Source organism: Balaenoptera physalus, assembly GCF_965194825.1.
Source record: "Balaenoptera physalus genome assembly, chromosome: 6".
Classification (NCBI taxonomy): Eukaryota; Metazoa; Chordata; class Mammalia; order Artiodactyla; family Balaenopteridae; genus Balaenoptera; species Balaenoptera physalus.
The window spans coordinates 101,414,023-101,440,718 of record NC_138885.1 but is presented as its reverse complement, the minus strand read 5'-3'; positions in this window follow the sequence as shown (position 1 = coordinate 101,440,718).

The window sequence follows — 26,696 nt, the reverse complement described above, 5'->3', positions numbered from 1 at the left end:
GATCACAATTGTCTTTTCCCAAGATCTTGAAAATACATAACTAAATTGATGAGAAAAAAAGAAGAGTTCCATAACCTTATTCTAAAACTCATTATTTTTCTTTATTCTATTTTCAAGCTGAAAATGCATAGAATTTAAATATAGAGTCTGTGTGTTTGGGCAAATATATAAATTAATGTAACCACCACTCAAAAGAGAACATAAAATATTTCTGCCATTTCAGGAAGGTGTTTTCATATTACTTGCTAGTCAAAGCTCACCTACCCTGTACTCACTGTTCTGAGTTCTGTTATCTTAATTTTGCCTGTTCTAGGGTTTGATGTAAATGGAGTTATGTTGCAAGTACTCTTATGTGTATGATTTCTTTTGCTCATTGTTTTGAGACATCATGTTGTTGTATGTTTCAGTACTTTGTGCCTTTTATACTGCTCAGGAGAATTCAACTGAGTAAATATACCAACATTAGCTTGTCTATTATCATGTTGATAACCATTTAGGATATTTACAGCTTTGGCTATTATGAGTAAAAACTGCTATGAATATTTTTGTCAAGTCTTTGACGGACATATGATTTCCTTCTCTTGGGTAAATATTTAGAAATGAAATGGCTGAGCCATAACATAGGTTTGTACTGCTCCATTGATCTATTTGCCTATCCTTAAGAAATAATATTTTCTGGGTTACCATAGTCATCAGGTAGTATAAAACCTCCAACTTTGTTGTTGTTGTTGTTTTTTAATATTTATTTATTTTTGGCTGTGTCAGGTCTTAGTTGCACCTCGTGGGATCTTTCATTGCAGCGAGCGAGCTCTTCCTTGTGGTGCATGGGCTTCTCTCTACTTGTGGTGCACAGGCTTCAGAGTGTGTGGGCTCTGTAGTTGCGGCACATGGACTCTTTAGTTGTGGTGCACGGGCTCAGTAATTCTGGTGCACGGGCTTAGTTGCAATTATAATTGCAGCTAAGCATGGGCTTAGTTACAATTATAAATCCTCTGTGTCTTGAAGTTGGCTGTGATATTCATATAGCCATAGCAACTTCCAAATGCTTTGTATTTACCTGATATAGATTATTCTATTTTTTATCTTAACCTGTCTTAGTCTTTATGTTTAAAAGTGTCTATAGTAAATGGTACATAGTTGGATCTTTTTATTCCATTTGATAAACTTTATCCTTAATTGTAGGTTTTGTCCATTTAATTTTATTTTTAAATTTTTATTTATTTATTTTTAATCTTATTTATTTATTTATTTTGGCTGCATCGGGTCTTAGTTGAGGCACATGGGATCTTTGTTGCGGTGTGCGGGCTTCTCTCTAGTTGTGTTATGCAGGTTTTCTCCTCTCTAGTTGTGGTGTGCAGGCTCCAGGGCATGTGGCCTCTGTAGTTGTGGCACACGAGCTCAGTAGTTGTGGCACACGGGCTTAGTTGTCCTGCGGTGTGTGGGAACCTAGTTCCCTAACCAGGGATCATACTCACGTCTCCTGCATTGGAAGGCAGATTCTTTAACACTGGACCACGAGGGAAGTCCTCTGTCCATTTAATTTTAATGTAATGATTGATCTAGTTGAACTTAAAACTACCATCTTGCTATTTGTTTCTATTGTCTCTTCTGCTATTTGATCTCTGTCTTCCCTTTTTCTCTTTATCTGGAAAATTATTTGGTCATTGAGGACGTTTAGCATCATTTCTCTTTAATCAATAGAACTCACTATACTATTTCATTTTTCAGTTCTTGTTTATTTGAAAATATTCCTATTGTTTATGCTTCACTTTTGAATGTTTCTTTTTACCTCTGGAGGTAGAATTTTAGGTTTAACAGGTTTTTTTTTCCTTCTTTTTTTCCTGCATCCCTTTGTAGATGCTCTTCTATTAACTTGTTTTTGCCCACCATTGCTTTAGATTTTTAAAAAAGCTATCATTTATATCTTATATTTCTTTTAAATCCGGCTGCCTGTTAGGGTTTTTGTTTTATGTTTTTTTGTTTTATCTTTGCTTTTTAACAATATGATGTGATTAAATTTGATTTCCTCTGTATTCATCCTACTAGGGGTTAACTGAGTCTCCTGGATCTGTTACTTGCTGTGATTAATCAAATTCAGAATTCACTTCAGCAAATATTTTTTCAAATTTTGCTTTTTCTTATTTCCTTCAAAGAGTGAATTCCCTCCAGTTTCTACTGACTTTGGCCACTCTCCAGTGCCCCTAAATAACTCTGTGTGTGTGTATGTGTTTTTTATATATTTTGTCCAGAGTAGATCATTGTTTTTGACAGGAGAGTTAGTTCAATATAAGCTTTACTATAAGCCAGAGTTTTGATGTTGTTGTTCTTTGTGTGTATTTTTGTTTTAATTTTTGTTTGTGTGTGTTGTGTGTGTGTTTCACAGAATACATAACCGCCATGGTAATAGTACAATCTGGATGGTGCATTAGAAAGGTTCTATACAAATTGACAAAGGAAAGGTTCTATACAAATTGACAAAGGTCAATCCAGCATTTGCTTATCTATTCACATTCACTAAGTTATCAGTAGAACAGGTTCGTTTTCAGTAGAAGTCATTGCCACAATAAAGAGCTTACAAATAAGTATGACTGTTGATGATAACAAGTGTAGCAGAAGAGGCTCTTACCAAAAACTGACTTTTCTAACACAAAAGGTATAAAAAAACATTCACCCATTTGGGATTCACACTAAAAACAGATAGTAACTGAATATAAATGATTGAATATCCATTTATTTGCTGATCAATGATTTATGTGCTCCAGAAAAATTTTTTAAAAAGGAAGTTTGTTACACACAGCAGTAGAGATAGGCATGTGCTCAAGATGTTAGAGATTCATAGCAATCCAACTGTGCAAGCAGTTAAACTGCGTTGATCAAAACTTACTAATATTAGATATAAGAATACAGCTGATTCAATGATATATAAAGGTGAAATGAAGTATATAAGACACTAGCAGTGATGCATGGGCAGAAAAAACATATGTGTATTAAGAAAACTATTCACAAAGGAAACAAACAGGTGAGGGACCAAACATGTCATTTACTTGGAGTCTAATCAGCATAGAGTTAGCCATCCTTCTATAGTCTAGGAGCCTTTAAATTAATATCTTCATAAAAATCCCGCCTATTTCCCAAGTGGATTTGTCCCTAAAGAGAGTTATAGATTTCATTATACAAACTACAAAGAATATTAATTACAATGTCTATAGAATAAATACTCCTGAAATTCACTCTCATTTAGGTCTTAAAGTTAATTGTATCAAAAAGCTATTACTTCCGACCTCAACGCTATAAGACTAGATATCAATTACACGAAAAAATCTGTAAAAAATACAAACACATGGAGGCTAAACACTAAACTACTTAATAACCAAGAGATCAATGAAGAAATCAAAGAGGAAATCAAAAAATACCTAGAAAAAAATGACAGTGAAAACACAATGACCCAAAACCTATGGGATGCAGCAAAAGCAGTTCTAAGAAGGAAGTGTATAGCAATACAATCCAACCTCAAGAAACAAGAAACGTCTCAAATACACAACCTAACTTTAAACCTAAAGCAATTAGAGAAAGAAGAATAAAAAGCCCCTAAAGTTAGCAGAAGGAAAGAAATCATAAAGATCAGATCAGAAATAAATGAAAAAGAAATGAAGGAAAAGATAGTAAAGATCAATAAAACTAAAAGATGGTTCTTTGAGAAGATAAACAAAATTGATAAACCATTAGCCACACTCATCAAGAAAAAAAGGGAGAAGACTCAAATCAATAGAATTAGAAATGAAAAAGGAGAAGTAACAACTGACACTGCAGAAATACAAAGTATCATGAGAGATTACTACAAGCAACTATATGCCAATAAAATGGACAACCTGGAAGAAATGGAAAAATTCGTAGAAAAGCACAATCTTCTGTGACTGAACCAGGGAGAAATAGAAAATATAAACAGACCAATCACAAACACTGAAATTGAGACTGTGATTAAAAATCTTCCAACAAACAAAAGCCCAGGACCAGATGGCTTCACAGGTGAATTCTATCAAACATTTAGAGAAGAGCTAACAATTCTCCGTCTCAAACTCTTTCAAAAATTGCAGAGGAAGGAACACTCCCAAACTCATTCTACGAGGCCACCATCACCCTGATACCAAAACCAGACAAAGATGTCACAAAGAAGGAAAACTACAGGCCAATATCACTGATGAACAGACATGCAAAAATCCCCAACAAAATACTATCAAACAGAATCCAGCAGCATATACACCATGATTAAGTGGGGTTTATCCCAGGAATGCAAGGATTCTTCAATATACGCAAATCAAACAATGTGATAAACCATATTAACAAATTGAAGGAGAAAACCTGTATGATCATCTAAATAGATGCAGAAAAAGATTTTGACAAAATTCAACACCATTTATAATAAAAACCCTCCAGAAAGTAGGCATAGAGGGAACTTACCTCAACATAATAAAGGCCATATATGACAAACCCACAGCCAACATTGTTCTCAGTGTAAAAAACTGAAACCGTTTCCACTAAGATCAGGAACAAGACAAAGTTGTCCACTTTCACCACTATTATTCTACATAGTTTTGGAAATTTTAGCAACAGCAATCAGAGAAGAAAAATAAATAAAAGGAATCCAAATTGGAAAAGGAGAAGTAAAGCGGTCACTGTTTGCAGATTACATGATACTATACATAGAATCCTAAAGATGATACCAGAAAACAACTAGAGCTAATCAATGAATTTGGTAAAGTACCAGGATGCAAAATTAATGCACAGAAATCTCTTGTATTCCTATACATTAATGATGAAAATTCTTAAAGAGAAATTAAGGAAACACTCCCATTTACCATTGCAACAAAAAGAATAAAATACCTAAGAGTAAACCTACCTAGGGAGACAAAAGACTTGTATGCAGAAAACTATAAGACACTGATGAAAGAAATTAAAAATGATACAAATAGATGGAGAGATATACCATGTTCTTGGATTGGAACAATCAACATTGTGAAGATGACTATACTACCCAAAGCAATCTACAGATTCAATGTAATCCCTATCAAACTACCAATGGAATTTTTCACAGAACTAGAACAAAAAATTCACAATTTGTATGGAAACACAAAAGACCTCAAATAGCCAAAACAATCTTCAGAAAGAAAAACGGAGCTGGGGGAATCAGGCTCCCTGACTTCAGACTATACTACAAAGCTACAGTAATAAAGACAGTATGGTAGTGGCACAAAAACAGAAATAGAGATCAACGGAACAGGGTAGAAAGCCCAGAGATAAACCCACGCACATATGGTCACCTTATTTTTGATAAAGGAGGCAAGAATATACAATGGAGAAAAGACAGCCTCTTCAATAAGTGGTGCTGGGAAAACTGGACAGCTACATGTAAAAGAATGAAATTAGAACACTCTCTAACACATAAATAAACCCAAAATGGATTAAAAACCTATATGTAAGGCCAGATACTATCAAACTCTTAGAGGAAAACATAGGCAGAACACTCTATGACTTAAATCATAGCAAGATCCTTTTTGACCCACCTCCTAGAGAAATGGAAATAAAAACAAAAATAAACAAATGGGACCTAATTAAGCTTAAAATCTCTTACACAGCAAAGGAAACCATAAACAAGACAAAAAGACAACACTCAGAATGGGAGAAAATATTTGCAAATGAAGCAACTGATGAATGATTAATCTCCAAAATTTACAGGCAGCTCATGCAGCTCAATATCAAAAAAACAAACAACCCCATCCAAAAGGGGCAGAATACCTAAATAGACATTTCTCCAAAGAAGATATACAGATTGCCAACAAACATATGAAAGGATGCTCAACATCACTAATCATTAGAAAAATGCAAATCAAAACTACAATGAGGTATCACCTCACACCAGTCAGAATGGTCATCATCAAAAAATCTACATACAATAAATGCTGGAGAGGTGTAGAGAAAAGGGAACCCTCTTGCACTGTTGGTGGGAATGTAAATTGATACAGCCACTATGGAGAACAGTATGGAGGTTCCTCAAAAAACTAAACATAGAACTACCATACGACCCAGCAGTCTCACTACTGGGCATATACCCTATGAAAACCATAATTCAAAAAGAGTCATATACCACAATGTTCATTGCAGCTCTATTCACAATAGCCAGGACATGGAAGCAACCTAAGTGTCCATCAACAGATGAATGGATAAAGAAGATGTGGCAGATATATACAGTGGAATATTACTCAGACATAAAAAGAAATGAAATTGAGTTATTTGTAGTGAGGTGGATGGACCTAGAGTCTGTCATACAGAGTGAAGTAAGTCAGAAAGAGAAAAACAAATACCGTATGTTAACACATATATATGGAATCTAAAAAAAAAAAAAAAAAAAAAAAATGGTTCTGAAGAACCAGGGGCAGTACAGGAGTAAAGATGCAGATGTAGAGAATGGACTTGAGGACACGCGGAGGGGGAAGGGTAAGCTGGGATGAAGTAAGAGAGTGGCATGGACATATATACACTACCAAATGTAAATTAGACATCTAGTGGCACGCAGCCACATAGCACAAGTGAGATCAGCTCAGTGCTTTGTGACCACCTATAGGGGTGGGATAGGGAGGGTGGGAGGGAGACGCAAGAGGGAGGAGATATGAGGATATACGTATATGTATAGCTGATTCACTTTGTTATAAAGCAGAAACTAACACACTATTGTAAAGCACTTATACTCCAATAAAGATGTTAAAAAAAACCACGATATTAGAAGGCAAAAGTTAATTATTTATATATATATATTATTTTCATATTATTTCATATTATTTTTCAATCATCTACCTAAGAAGAAAATAGTAGAAATACTTTGAAGACAACAATCTCAGGAATGCACTGCCCATCTATTATTATTTTTAAAGTATATTTGTAGAGAAACCCTTATATTCTCACATCCATTTCAAGCTTGATGTTGGCAAAGGAGTACGTAATCTCAAAATACTCAGTACACATAGACCAGACACGCTGGATCCAAAATGGAATTTTATGGATATTTCAAGATCCTTTCAGGGTGGCCAATATTCACAAAGCTTTAATTACAGTACTTTGTTTTCACTCCATGTCAATTTAAATTCCAAGCATCAGTGATGTCATTAACATAAATTTGCATAGAAGTAAAATTACATAAATGTCACTGCAAAGCTAGCACAGAGCAAACAGAGAGAAACATATGAGCTCTGGATTGAAACTCCTTCCTATACCTTTTTAAACAGTAGCAAGTTTTAACCTGGCACATGAATTTCAATACAGTTGGCCCTTGGTATCAGTAGATGCAGAATTCCTGGATGCGGAGGAACCCTAGATGCGGAGAGCTGACAGCAGCAGGTCATTTTTTTTGTAAGGGACTTGAGCCATGTGGGGATTTGGGTATCAGTAGGGGTCCTAGAACTTGTCACCCATGAATACCGAAGAAACAACTGTATTGAGAGTTTTCAACTAGGTGTTTCGTCTACTAGGACATGGAATGTGCTTATGAACTTGGAGCACTTCCAAGCACACTCACAGCATTTTGGGATCCCAAATGTCCTTTCCCAACCTGCACTCTATCCATTAACCAGTAAGGGGAATGTAATACTCTACTATGATTTCCATGTATTGTCCTAATTGCACAAATAATTCACAGATTTATAGTGATGTAATTTCTGCCTTGACATATCAGCATCTCCAAGATTTTTATTTATTAATCTTGCCAATAATGCTAGCACCACCTTTCACTTTCTTGCTTTCAGCTTTCTTTGAAGTACTTATTATTCTTGTCTTCATTCCCATGCAGACAGAGAGAAGACTCCCAACTACAATATATCAAAACTCTTTCCTATATTTGCTGTTACTTAAAACTATCCTAGAAGATCTTTTAGGATTTTAAATAATATTTTCCTATATCATGCAATCCATCCATTTTGGATTTTCATAGTACTATTAAATTTTCAATTATACCTAGGGAAATGATTCAGCTTCCATCCCACAAGCTACTGAACTTAGTTTTGTCAATGTCACCAAAAATATCCAATTCAGTGGCCTCTTCTTTTCTGAGAAGTGAATGGATTTAACTATTTTTGGAGGTTGATCTATCAAGACTTGCTTATGTATTATACAAGAGCAAGAGAAAGTCTATCATAAGACTTAAATTTATGAATATAAAACAGATTAATTGTTTTACTTAAAATTCTTCATTTGTTTTCTATTGCATGTAGAAATTTCTAACACCTTATAATGTTCCATAAAGCCATGGGTGATCTGATCCTTTCCTAGCTCTCTGAGCTCATTTCCATCTTCCCTTCTCTTGCTCTGTTCGTTATTCTCTAGCCACACTGACCTTCTTTCTTCTTATCAAACATATCCAAGTTCCTTTCTACCTCAAGACATTTGTACTCGGTGTTCTTCCTCCTTGAATAATTTGCCCCAGATCTTTCCATGAATGGCACTTTCATACTATTTGGATCCCACCCAAAATGTCAGGAGACCTTCCTTCATCACTGAATCTAAATTAATTGCATTAGTCTCTCATTTCCCAAACTATCTAGAGAAGGTATATCATTATACCCTAATTTACTGTCTTTGGCGAACTTATAGGTATCTAAAATTATTGTACTTATTTTATTTTTACTTGTTTTATATTTGCCTTTCCCCACTGGAAATATGCTCTGCAAAGCAGTGATTTAGTGCCATAACTGCAGTACTTAGAACAGTGATTGACAATCAGTAGGGATTTAATGAATAGTTGTTCGCTAAATGGATGAATGCATTTTATGAATTAGAAAGCATATAGAAATTAAATTTCTCAAGATAAAATAGCTAATAAAAAGCACAATTAAGACACTACCTACAGTGCCTGCATGAGAATATTAATCTGGCCAAAATGTATTATTATAATGGGGAGAGCTGGGAGCTCAGACATGAGATAAGAAGTAATTTTGACAGGAAAGGAAAAATTCAATAACGCCTAGGATTAAGATACAGCAAAAAAGATTGGAAAGTGAGAATGGATGCAAAAGCCATAGGAGAAGCAGGTCTATAAGAATTGTTCATTTATTTCATACAAAGACAAGAGAGGAAGCAAAGTTAACTCAAAGTTTTCAGTTTGAGTGAGAGTACAAATGCTAGTTTCATTAGAAAGAGACAAAGCCTAGACATAGCAGATGTATATGAGATTCAGTATGGAGATGTGTTTAAGTAACTTGCGGTATATCCAGGTGGATGGTCTTTAGTTAACTGAAAACACAAAAGGATAGATTAACATTTCCACCAAAGAGAGATTAATATTTTCTTTGTTCATGCTTTAGTTAGTATTATTAAGATATAATTTAAATAAAATTCACTCTTTTAAAATATGATCTTGAAAAATGTATACATTCATGTAACCACCACCACAGTCAAGATATAGAACTGTTACATTACCCTAAAAATGTCCTTCATAACCCTTGGTAGTCAGTCTCCTTCCTGATATCCAAGTCATAGAAACCACCAATCAGATTTTGGGTCCTAGAATTTTGCCACTTCAATAACATCATATAAGGGAAATCAAATGATATATAGCTATTTACATCTGGATTCCTGAACTTAGAATGATGCCCTTAATTCAGCTATGTTGTTACATATGCTAGCATTTTTTATTGCTTAATAGTATTTAATGATATGTCTGCATCACAATTTATTAATGGCCATTTTGGTTGTTTCCAATTTGTAGCTATAATCAATAAAACTTTTAATAAATATTAATGTATGTCTTCGAGTAGACATATATTTTCACTTCTCTTGGGTAAATACACATGAATGGGATTGCTGGGACGTATGGGAAGTAAAGATTAACTTTCTAAGAAACGGCCAAACTTCTTCAAGGCAGCTGTACAAGGAAATGTTTTCACCAGTAACACATGAGAATTCAAGTTTCTCTACATCCTGCCGAGACTTGGTATTGCTGTATTTTTTACTTTAGCCATGCAAGTAGTTTGTGAAGTAGTTCATTGTGGTTTTAAGTTTTCCAGCTTTTTTTATTTGTCAAAGCTGTTTTGGCTATTTCAGGTCCTTTGCATTTGTATGTGAATTTTAGAATTAGTTTGCCACAGTTTATTTAAAAATCTGCTTTTATTTGGATAGAGATTGAGTTGACTCCATAGAACAGCTTGGGAATAAATGATACGTTAACAATTTTAAATTTTTAGATCCATGGCACAGTATATCTCTTCATTATTAGGACTTTTTTAGTTGCTCAATGCTTTATCATTTTCACCTTAAACATATTGCATGTTTTGTCAGATTTATCCTTAAGCATTTCATGTTTTTATGATATTGTAAATGGTAGTTTTTACTTACATTTCTTTACATTTCCAAATTTTCACTGCACATGGGTCCAGAAAACTCTGACTGATAGTTTCAATATCTGTATCATCTCTTAGTTTAATTCTGTTGATTTATCTCTTGACAATAAGTTGTTTTCTTCCTACTTTGTTGTCTTTTTCTATTATTATTATTATAGTTATTATTATTACTTTTTTTGTGTATATGGTGATATTTAACTAATGTCATGTTTGGATTAACAGTAAAGACTAAGGTAAATAGGAATTATTCCTGCTAACATTGCAGACCTTTACTTCTGTCAGGCTGTTAGCATAGGAGGTTAAATCAATCTAGACAGTAGCTGAGTGGAGTGTGTGTGTTGATGTTGCTATGGTCAACTTCAGTGTCCTATAGGCTTCAAATTTCTCTGCTGCCATGACCTTGTGTCTAGTAAGCAATGTGTGGCACTGAAGGCTTTTCTTCAGTGTCCCTGCTCTACTCTCTCCTTTGCTTTTAGAAGAACCATCAAATTGATGCCAGAGAGAAGGGTCTCTATGCTCTTACCTTTTGCCAGAAGGGAATTGCTGTTGCTTATTACCCAGTACTAGACTGGTGGTGGGATCAAGGTCTTTCCCTGTTCTCTTGCTCCAGTTTCTGTTTTAGGTAGGCTCTTGCATCCAGAATCATGGGGTGGGGATATCTCATGTTTCACACCCCATAGCCCCAGTAGCAGCCAATCTCTGCTCATATTCTGTGTTCCTGTAGAGGAGAGTGTTTCTTGCCCCTCCCCCATTTGTGGAAGACCTATACTTTGCAACAGCTCCCTATCCTGGACCCATGAATCTTTCCTGTCCTTTTCCCAGGGTCACACGTTTTGCTTCTACCCTCCCCCAGAAGCAATGGATCTTTACCTGCATCTTGATGGCCAGAAAGTTTTGTACCCCTTTCCAGAGATAGCTGGATTTTGCTTCTACTCCACTAAAAGCAGTGGCTCCTTGCCTGGGCTCTGGGGATGGGAGGGTTTCCTGTCCATCCCCAGAAGAGTAAGGTTTTGTATTATGAGAGAAAGGTCCAGAGTAGGGTTTTGAGTCTGACCCCAGTGTCAACCAATTAGAAATAAAATTTTATTTAAAAAAAGACAAAACTCAAGATGAAGAAGAGGAAGAAGATGAGGATTGAAACTCAGTTATCTGGAGTATTTTGTATGAATTCTTAAATAAAATTTAGGAAACAAAAAAAAAAAAAGACAAAACACAACAGGCCAGATTTAGCCTATGGATCATATATAATTTGGCAACCTATTTCTTAGAGAATTCAGAGGGCTATGAGACAAATACAATGGAAGAGAGAAGAAAAGAGAAAAAGAGCTTCATGCTCTTTCCTAAAAAGCTTCATGCTTTTTTACTGTGTACAAAAGCCTATTCCCACTCTCCCCCAAAGCCACTCCCTAAAACTCTAATAAATAAAGTGTGCTGTGAAGCCTCCCCTTTCTTAGTCATGGATACTTCTATAGATATTTACTTCACTGCTTTATAATTATGAGAACACACATCCATCTCACCTACTTATTTTGAGGTCCTTGAGAGAAGGCAATATGTCTCATTCATTTTGTATGGACATTTTTAGGAATGTAATCATGAGTCTGGAAAGAAAACTGAAAAACAAAATAGAAGCAACAATGATTTCCCTGATGTCAAACCATACTCACTCAGTTGTGACCAAATCAGCCTCATTTTATTATTTTCTTGAGCAATTCTTGGCTGTGAAAAAAGTGAAAGAATGTCTGGGAGGCAGATGATGGAGAAAGGGATCTCCAAGTGGGTAACATCGAGTACAAAAAAGAGGACTTTCAAGTGATGAGTGTTCAGTGGTGGTAAGGAGAAGGAGAATAAAAGCAAGATTTAGACAATGAACGAGAAGGACAGATAAGAAGATTTTTAAAAGTCAAAGATTATTGATTCAAATTTAGGATTATTTTTCTACCTGAACACAGTCCATGAATTTTGATCATTTTAAGTGAAAAAATGCAAATATGGTGAAAGGGAATGGTGAAATGATGAGATTACTAACTCCTGGGCATGGAGAGAGTTGTCTCTACTAGGCAGAGTGTGAGGTATTTAGAAGGTGTTCAGTGAAGGTGTTGATTGATGGGAAAAAAGTCTTCTCTCTCGGGGATTTCTAATTGTTTCATCTGGATTGTGCCAGTTGATGGGATAGAAAAGCAGGAAAAGCAAAGACAGGATGTTTCTGCTACAGTAACAATTGACAACACTCTTCCTTACTGACAAAAAAAGAATATGGGTAAAACCTGTCAAGTTCTTCAAATTTAGAAAATGTGTCCAATGTAAAGTGAGATGCATATTTCGCAAGGTGTTTTTGTATTTACTTTGAGCAATTCATGGTAAATAGATTCCAGCTTTTTCATTCTGTGACTCAAAATTCCAATTCCGATATGGCTTTTTCTATTCCCAAGTGTTGTCATGTTTCCAGACCTTTCATTTTTCTTTCGTCTTATCTCAAGGCTGAAAGAAGTTTATCATATTATTAGACAACAGAGCAGAACAAAACAATATATCAAGCCCCAACACTTGGTATTGTTCTGCAGAGAAAATCGGGTGAATTCTCTTACTGTGTGATTAGAAAAAAGAATGTCCCAGGTACCATATTTCAAAAACTGGAAATAATTGATGCACCTAATTAATGGTAAAGGGAACAAAAGTATAGCAAATATTTAGAAAGCAAGTAATTAAAATAAATACTGAAAGTCTAAATCCTAACAGAAAAAATTTATTAAACCAACCTCAGGAATATGTAGGGGAGAAAGTAATTCTGATATGACACATGATAGAAAATTTTATTCAATGATTTTAAATTTGGACTTTGAGTCCAGTTGTCATTATTTTACATGAAAAATGCTGTCACTTTTACTAACATAAAGATACGTTACAATCTAATACCAGCGGCTGACCTATATTGATCATTAAATGGTACTATTAATTTATGAGAATGGTTCTTCTTGAAAATAGATGCCTGAAATATTCATAACCACACGTTTTTAAGGCATAGCTATAAAATATTAACCTTTGTCATCTTAGAATCTCTTCAATGTAAACTAACACAGAGAAAAATTATTTTTTGTTATCAACCATTTAAGTATCAGGAAAAATTAGGATCAGTGTCATTAAGTCTTCGGGAATGAACATCGGGCTTGTTTCATCTTCAATTTCAGAAATAAATGCGTTTCAGCTATGCTTTGTGAGACTACTCTGAACTCAGTTTGCCACCCTGAGCCTAAAATGTGTGAGAAAGTTTGTCCTGTGGTATTTCTAGTTATAAAACACAGCTGATGTGATCACTCAGCTACATATTGTGGATGATTATTGCATGCCTTAAGTGGGTAATATAAGGAACAAGAGGCGTAAACCCCATGAGAAATGTAGTCATTTTCTCTCCATGCAGGATCTGAAGTACCATTCGATTATTAAATGCAACCTGCGTATGACAGGAAAAGCACCCCAGTCATGACTTAGGGGTCTGCAAACTAGCAAACCACCCCAGCAAGTGTCTCTGCTAATCACAAAGCTAGGCTTTGGGGCAACCCAACTTGCCTTAATTTTTACCTTTAAACTTATATTTTTGGTCAAGTGATAATAAATTCTTAGCTTTTATACTTTTCATAAAAATTTCAAAAGCATCATCATAATTCTCTAAAGCATGCTCCTTTTTCCTTTTAGCTTAACTTTTTTTTTCTTACATATACTATTTTAAGAAAATTTAAAGAGGAATTGCCTTTAACTAGACTCAATTTTTTCTAGATGGACTATGTTAAACTCTGTAGAAAGTTACTCTTATGGAGCTTATTATAAGGAAAATGGAATGAATCTTGGTATTAACAGTAAAGTGAATTTAGATTAGCTATTGAAAATGTTTGAATTAATAAAATGCTAAATTTTAAAGTATTTATTAAAAGGTGATATAGTATTCTTACTGTGGAGCACAAACATTATTGGGAGGAAAAGAAACTTTTACTATTCTATAGGTGTTTTGATTTAATAAATAGGGATTAGTACATTATTCTCAGGTCACATTTTTAATTTAAAAATGAACACTTCTGAAACACTTAAAACACTTAAAATTTTTATTCCGTTTATATTACTGGCATTAACCATTTAGCAAGTTGAAGCTATTTGAGAAATCGTGTGTGCATTGCTAATCTACATAGCCATTCTTTTCTAGCTCTTGAATTTGTGCATTTCCAGATAAGATAAAGAAAGGAGGTCAGAATGCAGAAATGGGAAAATATTTGGCATTTCCTGAGACCAACAGATTCTTCTCAATTTGGTTGATGTGAAGAATTCCTGAAAGAGAGAGGAGGAGGAGCAACAAGAAGTGGGCTACCTAGAGACCTCATCATAGTTATAAAGATGTAAGGCAGGGGTATTGAGAATAAAGGAAGATACTGCAATGGCTAGAGAATTAGGAGTACTGTGTGCAACTCTTTAAATAATAAAGATTTTTTCATTCCCCCAGATACAAAGTTTTGTCCCATTTTTTTTGACACATAGCTTACAGATTCAAGGCAAACTGCTTGAGACAACAAAAGCTTTGTGATACTCAAAGAAGCCAAAGTCCTTTAAAATCCTTTCAGTGTGTAGAATACATTTCAGGACTGCTTCCCCTGGAGTCAGCCAGCTTATGCATGCTAAGATTGTCCAGTCTTATTTTCCACACCAAATGCATTAGAAATCCTTGACCACTACAGTATACAATATTAAAGTAGAATAGAACACTAAAGTGGCCTTCTATTTTGTTCATATTGACCTTGAAGTTTAAATGATAAAAGTAAATGGAAAGTTTAAATCAATTTTTCATATGAGAATTTTCAAAGACACAAAATTCTATTGTTCTGTGGTGAGGTCCGTATGTTTAGACCAGAGCTTTTAATGGGTCAGCCAGAAGACAATAGAATAGAGAGTCATAGTACTTTCTCAACTTTAAATTGTTTATTCCTGTGTTGCCTCTAGTTAACTACACTTACTGTAGGAAATAAATCATACTTATTGCTCATCTTACAATCTTGCTGAATTTCACATAGAAGTTTCAGTTTCTATGGCAAATAATACCAAACTTAGGTTTCTCACTGTAGTTAAATCAAACTCTACTACATAATAAGGGTTGACATATTAGCAACCATGTTCCATTTAATCCTGTCCTATATTTAATTAATACACCCTTTAAAATTGATGTAGCAAGAGACATGTCCAAAAAGACTGTATCATTACTTCAAACATTGGAATTAGGACCTTTGAGTTAGAGTTTTATATTTACTCATTCCTCCCCAAATTTTCACAGTAAATATATCTCCTATGGCAGACCACATTGCTGAAACTTCTTCATACCTGAGGTCACCTTGGGGAAAAGTTGGTCTCTTTCATCAGGGTTAAAAGTCTGATTTCCCGCCCTTTCAGAAAATGGCACTTGTACAAACTGAAAGACACTAACTTTGAGACTTTCATGGAAGACACCGATATAGAAAATGGTCATAGGAAAATTTTCTATCACTCTAACCAGTGAATAAAAGACTTTTACAAAGTAAAAAGTTATCATTCTATGTCCTCTAGTAAAATATTACTGCATACCAATTTCTCGTTCTAGGGAAAGAAGCTGAAGTTGAGAAATTCTTTCCTCTCATGACTACCAGTGGACTAAAGTTAAAAAGACTATAAACTTCAAATAAATAATATAGGTATATTACCTTGAAAAGAGATAAGAGGTTGGGGAAAGAATAGAGCATCTTACAACATGGATTAAACTCATTTGAAGGCCCTTTTCAAATGTAGTAGCTATTTAGTACATTTATTCTTAATGAGGCCATTGGCCACAGCTCTCCCAAAGGATTGTTTTGCATTGGTCAGATAGTTTGAGAGACACTCTATGGATTTTGAAGAGATTAATTTGAATTGCTAAATTTTGTTTAGAATTTTTGCATCTATGTTCATGCGGCATATTGGGCTGTAGGTTTCTTTTCCTGTATTGTCTTTGTTTGATTTTAGTATCATAGTAATACTAGCCTCATAAAATAATTTGAAAACTATTCACTCTCTTTTCTGTTTTCTGCAAGAGATTGTACATAACTGATGTTATTTCTTTTGTTTTGGGAGAATTCAACAGCGAAACCATAAAGGCTGGAGTTTTCTTTGTGGGAAGATTTTTAACTATAAATTTAATTTCTTTAGTAGATATTAGGATATCCAGTTTATATATTTCTTCTTTAGTAAGATTGGGTAGTTTGTGTGTCTAAGAAATTTTCTGACATAAAGCTGTTTATGATAATTCCTCATTATTATTTTATATCTGTAGAATCTACAATGTGTCACCTCTATTGTTCCTGATATGGATAATTTATTTTATTCTTGATCAGTCTGGCAAGAGTTTTATTGATTTTATTGATCTTCTCAAAGAACTAACATTTAGATTCATGGATTTTGTGATTATTTTTCTGTTTTCTATTTTGCTTATTTCTGCTCCTATTTTTTCTTTCTTAATTTGTTCTTTCCTAACTTCTTCCTTTCCTTTGTTTCCTTTGGGTATAATTTGCTCTTTTTCCTAGTGTATGAAAGCTGGAATACTGATTTTAGACTTTTCTTCTTTTCTAATATAGGATATAGATGCTACCAATTTCCCTCTAAATGCAGATTTAGTTAGCTCCATTACACAAATTTTGATATGACTCCATTTTCATATTCATTCAAGTACTTTCAGATTTTTCCTTTAAGTTTCATTTGACCTATGGTAATATAGAAGAGTTATTAAGTTTCCAAAAATGGGGAGATTTTCCAGATATGTTTTGGTTATTAATTTCTAGTTATTGATTATTGAGCTTTGGAAGGATGTAGAAATCAGACCACATTGCTGAAATGCTTCACACCTAAAGTCACTATGGGGAAAGCGACCTATTATTAAGTTTTCAAAAGTTGGGAATTTTCCAGCTATCTTACGGTTATTGATTTCACAATTCCATGTGGTCAGAAAATATACTTGAATATTCAATATGCTTGAATTCTTTTAAATTTATTAAGACTGTTTTATAGTCCAAAATATAGTCTGTCCTGGTAAATGTTCTGTGTGTACTAGAAAAGAATGCATATTTTCTTACTTTTAGGTGGAATGATTTAAAAATATAAATTAGATAATTTGGATGATAGTCTATGTTCTATATTTTTACTGATTTTCTGTTTGCTTGTCCTGTCAATTACTGAAATAGGCATATTAAAATATATGAATATAATCGTGGATTTGTCTATTTTTATATCAATTTTGTTTCATCAGTTTTAAAGTTATCTTATTAGGTATATACATGTTTAAAGTTGTTATGGTATCTTAAAAACTTGCTGGAAATTTCTTTTGCCAGATATTAATATAGCCATTCCTGCTTTATTTTGATGAGTGCTTTCATCGCTAATGTTTTCCCATTCTTTTACTTCGGACCAATCTATATATTTATATTTAAAGTACATTTCTTACAGAAAGCATATAGTTGAGTCTTACTGTTTAACTAATTGGGCAATCATTGTCTTTTCATTTGGGCCTTTAGAACATTTATATTTAGTAGAATTATTGATATAGTTTATATCTATGACATTACATAGTCATTTGGTTTCTATTTGTCCCTTCTGTTGTACCCTTTTATTCTTTTGGGTTGAGTATTTTTAGGGTTCTATTTTATTTCCTTTATTGGATTACTAGATGTTATTCTTTGCTTTTGTTATTTTAGAGGTGCTATAGAATTTAGAGTATACATTCAAGTAATATTAATATAATAAAGAATAAAAAATTAAACATTTGACTTTAAAAGTTAGAAAAATAATTTTAAAATAATGGAATAAAAATTTAAAGAAAGAAAATGCCAAATTAAAAAACAATAATATTGATAAATTTTAAAACCTTGTTCTTTGAAAAAATAAAATAAATAAATCACTAATCAATCTTATTAAGAGAAAAGTGAAAAAATAAATAAATGCAGAAAATAGGGAAAAAATTACCAGAGAAAGAGAGAAATTTTTTTTAAAGTCATATGAAACTATTTTCCCAACTCTGCTAATACCATTGAAAGCTTGGATAAAATGAATAATATTCTATTAACTTGTAATTTACCAAAATTTCCTCAAGAGGTAAAAGACAATCTATATAGATTGGTTTTCATAGTAAAAGAAATAAAGAAAAAAGTCCAAATTCCATAGAAGAAATACTGCAACTCTTTCAAAAAGCTTCAACGTGGTTTCACAGAGAAACTCTTCCAAAATTTTGACATAATTCCAGTTCCATTTGTTTAAACCTTTTCAGGACATAGTATTTTTAATTTTTTTATTAATCCAGAATAAAACTGCAAAAGACCAAAATTAGAAAAGTAAAGAAAACAATAATCTAATTTTATTCATGAATGTCAATGTGAAAAATAGAATCTAACAGCATATAAAAAGGCTGATATACCATAGGCAAGTGTGGTTCATTATAGAATTCCAAAGATTGTTTATAATAGAAAAGTATCAATATAATCTCTCACAGTAGGATCACTAGGGAGAACTACAGATATGATCATATCTATAGGGAATGAAAGGTATTTGAAAAAAATTTAATATCTACTCTTTTTAAACACATTCAATAAAATAAAATGAATGGATATTTTCTAACCAGAGGATCATATATTTATATGATTTTGACTTAGCTTCTAATCAATATAGAAAGCCTCATTTACCTAAGCACATTTTCTAATGAATGCCAATATCTGAGATAAGACATACTCTCAGAATGTGGAACATATAAGATTTGTTAGTAGGTATTTTAAGACTGATCCAATTTTGATCCACTCTAAATTATTATTCAGAGAAGTAAGGTTAAAATGATAACATAAAAAAGATAGTATTAAACACAAAGATGTACAAAATTGGTGTTCCTGAAAAATGTAAATATCTAAATATATAATGTAAGAAACATTTCACCCTTGAAAAAGAAGATAAATTTACATATCAAAATGGCATACCATGTAGAAAACAAATTGATTATGAACTATCAGCACCATAACCTCGCAGATGATCTGCCCCCACAAATGTACTGAAGTATAAGAATAAAGAGTCTTGGGAGCAACTAAGTAAGAAATATAAATCACAGAGGAAACAAATTAATTTGGTTGCATCAGACATTTTTACAGCAATCTTCAATGCTATGAAATAGTGAAGCAATATGTATAAATTCAGAAAAAAATAAAACTCAAGAATTAATACCTAGTTAAATTTTTCTTTCTGTATACAAGAAACAGACAAGATAATTTCCCTATGAGCCCTTTCTGAAATAAAACTATTTTACTATAAAAATACTTTGCTGTAGGAAATACGTGTCTGTGGGTATTATACCGATTTACATACAGTATTTAGACTAACCAACTGTGGGAAGCATGGTTTCAAACAGAATGTAATTGTTACAAATGTTGAAAATGTGAAAATAATGATTAAAATAAGGAAGGGAAGAGATAGTAAAAATTTGAAGAAGTCATAGTGTGTTCATTTTCTCCTCTTTCATAACACAGTCAATAATGTTACCAAAAGTTTAAATATTCTGGCTTATGGGCTGTTTCTCATCAACTTTTTAAACTTTAAGAAATGGATACTGCTTCTTGTAAAACCATCTACTTGTCAACAGTCCAGTTTATATTAATTTCTAGTTCTTCTGTTGCAATATTGTCAGTAATCTCCTTCATTTTAAAATATGTATTCTTCTATCTGTTGATGTCTAGGATCATGTACCTCAAGGGGTTATGCCTGGAGAGCAGATTTTTGAGTGACTTTTAATTTCTTGCTCCTATTCTAAGTTATTTGAATTTTTAAACTGAGTACATATTGTATTCTTTTAAAAATTTAATAGTTATTTGTCCAAATGAAGAAAAATACCTATGTATGTATCACCAGCTCCACATTCATTCTTAATCTAGCCATTCTGGTCATGTAAGATTAACCACGGAACTGTGACAGAATTGTGTAATCGGTATAGATTTACTCACCCTGAGTAGTACTGCTGAAGTTCAGAACACAAAGAATGGAAGACAAAAATCAATATCTGTTTCTCAAAGTATAAATGTATTGGATGGCCACAGCTTGTATGATAATAATGGAAGTTTATATGCAAATAATACATTCATTAGTCATTGAAAACATAACTAAAATCGGTAACTAAAATTGATTTTTTAAAATGTCGATATAAAAGAGGTATTTTGGTATCTGCATTTTATATAACAAACTACAGCATTGCCATTCCAAGGAAAAATATTAATAAATGTACAATGCAAATATTTATTATTTCTGAAATAGTCTTCTGCCAATATTAATAACAGTAATGCAAAATCCCTTTTTTTCCCAATGTGTGTGAGAAGCAAGAGAGTGGGGAGTGGATTTTTGTATGAACTTGTGACTATTCTGGATAATGTCTAATTACATGAAAGAATATTTGCAAATTTATGAATTATGAAGCTATATACTATGATACTAGGAGGAATGGCCATCAATTAAACAGAGATTGTCTAACAAAAATCATTATGTAAACCATTGACTAAAACTGACCTTCATTAAGAGGGAAATTCCTGTCGTGTACCAAAGTAGTTTTACAGACCCAAGCACTTTAACACTAACTGAGAGGCACCAATAACTTTAATGAAGGGAGACAACCTGAATTCAAATGATTATTGTTGAAAAGAAAAGTTCAACAGTCAATTAATCAAATCACTTGTCACTGATAGCATTGGCCCATGTTTTAGTCCTAACATATGTAGAAAAATAAGTTGCAAAAAAGTTAGTTCAGGGGCTTCCCTGATGGCGCAGTGGTTGAGAATCTGCCTGCCAATGCAGGGGACACGGGTTCGAGCCCTGGTCTGGGAAGATCCCACATGCCGCGGAGCAACTAGGCCCGTGAGCCACAACTACTGAGCTTGCGCATCTGGAGCCTGTGCTCCGCAACAAAAGAGGCCATGATAGTGAGAGGCCCGCGCACCGCAATGAAGAGTGGCCCCCACTTGCCACAACTAGAGAAAGTCCTCGCACAGAAACGAAGACCCAACACAGCCATAAATAAATAAATAAATAAATAAATAAATAAAATAAAAAAAGTTAGTTCAGGTGGCTCTTAGTTATTTTATTATGGGTTCTGTAGTTTTAATAAGCATAACTTTTAGCAACTGAAGTTCACGAAACAGGCAAGGTCTAGGCTGTAAATCTTCAATTTGAGTGTATAGGTCATTAGACTCAGAGCTTCTGTTTATTTAAGTAATTAAAACTTATATATCATAATACCCTTAATTGTCCAGTAATCTCCATGTTATTCTAAAAATAATGAATCTGGGACTTCTCTGTCCAGTGGTTAGGATTCCACGCTCTTACTGCCAAGGCCCCGGACTCAATCCCTGGCTGGTCGGGGAACTGAGATCTTGCAAGCCAAACCAGGGAACTAAGATCCCGCAAGCCACGCAACACAGCCAAAAAATTAAATTAAATTAAATTAAAATAATGAATCAAAAATAGAGAGTGTCTCAACAATTCAGTGAACTCAGACCATTGCCTTGTGCAAATCTGTACCTAAACCCCACAGGTCTATCAGCTCTGATCATTGGTTTATGTAGCTCTAAAGATATGTACTCATGTTTTCTCTGCTTTAAATAAAGAGAATATTTTTGCAATTATCATTTATAAGATGAACAATACCCTGGGTATTTGAATAAAACTTTATCTTTTCTCTTTTCATTTGGCTTCAAAACTGTAAATTTTAAGCCAGTTGTGCCATTTTCCTGTATGTCACAGACGTGACATTATCTTTGATCACCATTTTCATAAATGGAGAATATTTTCTTTATACTTCTTAGTATATATTGGGCACTTCATCTCCTTTACATTCAACATCCCCAATTATTTTCCTACATAATGTTGTTGTTGTTTAATCTACTCTGGAAAATAAAATGTTTTGTACATATGTTCTTTAAAAATCATTTTAGAAGTCCTGAAAAAAATCTAGAAAAAAATGCAATTTGTGGCAAATTTTTTTTGCTAGTGAAAAATGTTAATCTCCATTTTGTCCAATAAATGGTCACAGTTTACATGGTTTAATAAGACTACCTATGCATGACGGATGTTGTTAAATTATGTAAATCTCATAAGTTTATCTGGTAATATGATCAGAATAACAGACAATGGTTTGCTTGAAGCCCCATGACAAATACCACAAAATGTGAGAAGAAGCATAAGTTTAACTCTTTCCTTGTGGTAAGAAAATTAAAAGGAAAATTTACATTATATATATGCATAACCCTTCCTTCTCAAAGCAGTGGGAAAATGACCAACCCACACTGGGTATTCAGATGTTTTTCCTCTTCTTTTCATTTGTGTCAGAAATAAATACCTCCTACTGAATCCATGGGGTTTGTCACCTGACTTTTGGACATTGTATTCAAAACAACACAATGCTTATGAAGGTGTATAAAAGAAATAAAAGAATTCTAATTTAGTCAGAGTTAATGATCCAGTTATGAAGGCAATTATACCCTATCACAATCTAAATATATATTACATTACTATCCACATTGGTTTGAAGGTTTAAGATATATATGTACTTACATATTTTAAGCCTTTCAAACCAACATATCAGGAATATAATTTAAAGAAGTGCTTACAAAGGGAAGATGCTGAAGGGAAGTAATTGAATGCAGTTCATCAGGAAAGCTTCCTGGAGGAGGTAAATTTTAAGATGTGTTTTAACCAAAAAAGAGTCATCGGTTAGCAAAGAAGAAAACAGAAAGTTCTGCAACTGCTGAATGCAGAGCCAAGAGGAAAAACAGTCCTATCACAAAAAGCTAGGGATTTTCCCACAAACCAACATGAAGAAATAATGTAAGTGACACCTTTGTGGTTTAAGCTAGATACAGCAAGTAGAAACTGAGTACATTTTAAACCCCATTAGGGCTCTTTGTTTAATGCTAAGTGTGAAACACCTCTACTAAATCATTCCTGGCATAATCAATGTAGTCACTGCCATGTCTAACTGCATTTCCATGGCTCTGCTGCCTTAGCATATTTCCAGAGTTATTCCTTCCTCTCATTCACCAGTGCTCTACTAAAACGCTCTGGTAATCATCCTGTACTGAAATTGAAGGCTGTGTCCTCTTCAGAATGTTCATCTATGCTGATGGCCTTCTGAGTTTAATGGCATGTAATTACTGTTCCCTCTTTAAACAGTGTAACTTCTGTAACTGTAAAAGTAAGCAGTATTCTGCCAAAAACCCCTTCACTTTAGGAGAAACAGGAAAGTCAAACAAGGTAATTGGTATCCATGCCAAACAGAAAGAGACTGACAAAGCTTATTCATCCACTTGTCTGCAGGATCAAATTAAAGGCACAAGCCAAGGCTTTCCTTGAGCCTTGACCTGGCTGGGGCAATGTGAAATAACCTTATTCCTCATCTGTGTCAGTTGAAACAGGGTTGTTCTAAGAGTGAGCCAAATTTGGGCTATTTATTTCTGTTAATACAATCAATTATTATGACAGCTCACCAGGGTTGGTTGGGAGTGAGTGAAATTTCTAAGGATGCTAGGTCTATAAGAATTCAATTATGAGTGGTTCTTAGATTAGTATCAACACACTAATACTAAAGCATTCTTGACTTCATAGCATATAAATACATTCAAGTGCAAATATCAATCAATCAGTCAATATAACATGTCAAGCTCCCACACAATTTTTATAACATTTCGGGAGCCTCTCTACTGACAAGTAAAATAAAACAAAACAAAATAAAATAAAATATTTGTAAAAACATTGACAAATATGGTTAGTGGTATTTCTGGTAGATGTTAACTGTCAATAAAATATGAAAATGCTAAAGAATAGCCCCGTAGCAAATATCACTAAATATCTTCAAACTGAAAAAAATATCTACAGAAGAGTAAAATTTTATTCTAAATATTTACATTTGAATATTGACTTTGATAATAAAATACTTTACACAAAGAGAATACAACTATTAATAAAGATAACTTTAGCACGCTCAGGCTATCTCACACATTTTTATGTATGTGTCTGACATAGAAGACCTTAACATCTTTTGCTTGCCAAGTGTATTTCAAAGCACAACCAACACAGTGGAGTAGGGATTAAAACTTCCAGGTTTAGAATCTTGCACAAAATGTGAATGTATCTCCAATTGTCTCCTTCCCTCTATCAGTCAAATTGTACCTATTTAAGGACATTTTTCCTTCTTCTGGATTAGCCCAGAATTTTTTGCAGCAGTCATCAGAGTAGACTGCTCGGATCTCCTTTTAAGAGAAGCTGCCTAGGAAGCACAGGTTATCAACAGCCTCCAAATGCTACAACTTTGAACCCACCACAGTGTTCAGGCCAGACCGCTCCCAGTCAATGACTGAGCAATGGCAGGGGTGAAGGAGAGTAGTAGAACTCCCACCCACCTGAGAATTCCTACAGGATATGGGATTCATCTAACCCACAGTTTTAGCTAGGGACCTCGCTATCAGCCTGCCTGAAATTCTCTGCTCAACACTGAATTCTGATGCTCTTCCTATCGAAACCTTCCTGTGCTCACTTACTGCTGAGATGTGGGGTCTCACTTTGCCTACTCCTGCTCCTGTTCTCTTTATCTTCCACGGGGCTTTACCCCATAAATCTCCTGCAAATCTGGTTCAGTCTTGGCATCTGCTTCTTGGAGAGCCCACAATGAAACAGGTGGTTCCAGGATTCGGGTGAAAGAAGGAGTGACCCCACTCATCATCACCTGCAGTGATCCCCTGGGGGACACTGAGTCTCCCATCTCCATAACTGTAAGATTTGTACGGTTAGAAGTCTTGGTCTTCAAGAAGAGTAAACTCTTGCTGTGAGATATAGTCAGAGTTTCATTGAATTACAGGCTAGAGCGGCTACCAGGGAACTTTGGACTTCTTATGTTCAGAGAGCCAGTTTGGGAACCAACATTGGCATGTAAATCTTGAATCTTTTTGGTTGTTGTTAAATTTCTATTCATGTTCTTATTGTTCCCTCTGAGGTGTGTGATTGTTAATTCAGACACCTACAAGTCAGTGATTCTATCTAGTATTAAGCTTCATTAATAATATCAAGGATACAGGTAACTGCAAGGCAGTGAAAAAGCACAAAGAAGTCTAGACTATCAATGCCAATCCTCAGGTCCCTCTTTGTTGTATTACATTGTGCTTTCAGCCAGATCTATCATATGACATCTCTAAATTATGCCACCAGGACATTACTTACACTATGGGAAGCTATTTTGGCTCTGCAACACTGCCACTTTGATACTCTATAACTTATGTGATATTTTCTGGAGAGTTGTGGCCCATAAGTGCATAGGTTCTAGATTTGATTCCCCTAATTATTCCTAGACTAAGTACATCCTGCTAAAACATTCCACAGACTCACTCACTGTAAATATCACCAATGTATTTGCCAGGAGATGTGTTATTATTGTGTTTGCAAAAAGATTAGATAGGAATTAGATTTATTGCTGCTATTTTGATTTGTAAACATTTTTGATATAATAGGAAAAAATAGTCAACCCTTTTAATATATGTCACAACTATTTTTCCCCACAGGATTTTATTTTCCTTAGAGTATTATTAGTGACATTTTCTGATCAGTAAAAGTATTTGTTTATGTAGTGCTATTTTTAAAGTCAATTATATCACTTCTTTTTCTTTAAGAATTCAGCCTTGTGGGTTATAATTATATAGCCCTAGCCCCTTTTAAGGTGAAATGAACTTTAAACTTATTTTTTAGAACTTGTAGTATTAAAGCATCTAAAATTAATTTTTTATAAGACGTGAAGTTAGAATCCTTTTTGAAAAATTCATCTCAAAAAAGTTAACAATTATCTCAGCATCATTTAACATTATAAATATTCTTTGTTCTCATTTATGTTAAATAGTAGGACTATCAGATCATAAATACGTACAATGTATGTAATTAACCTCTTTCTTGACTTTCTAGTCTATTTCCATGACCTCTCTTTTCTCACACCAGTTTTCTCATGCTCTCTTTATTCTAGAAATCTAGAATTTATTTAATAACTAGCAGAGTAATCATTCCTCTCCTCCCACTTAATTGTTCTTCAGTTGCATGATTTCCTTTGCTATTCTTTCCTATTTATGCTAGTAGATGACTTTTTGTTTCATGTTGTTCAGTAAACCCCAAAACCCTACTAGTATTTGATTAGAATTGTATTGCTTGAATATATTTTTTGGATAAAAGTAAGTGATCACTTGAAGAAGAGTATTTAAATCCTCAACTAAACTTGTAGATTTA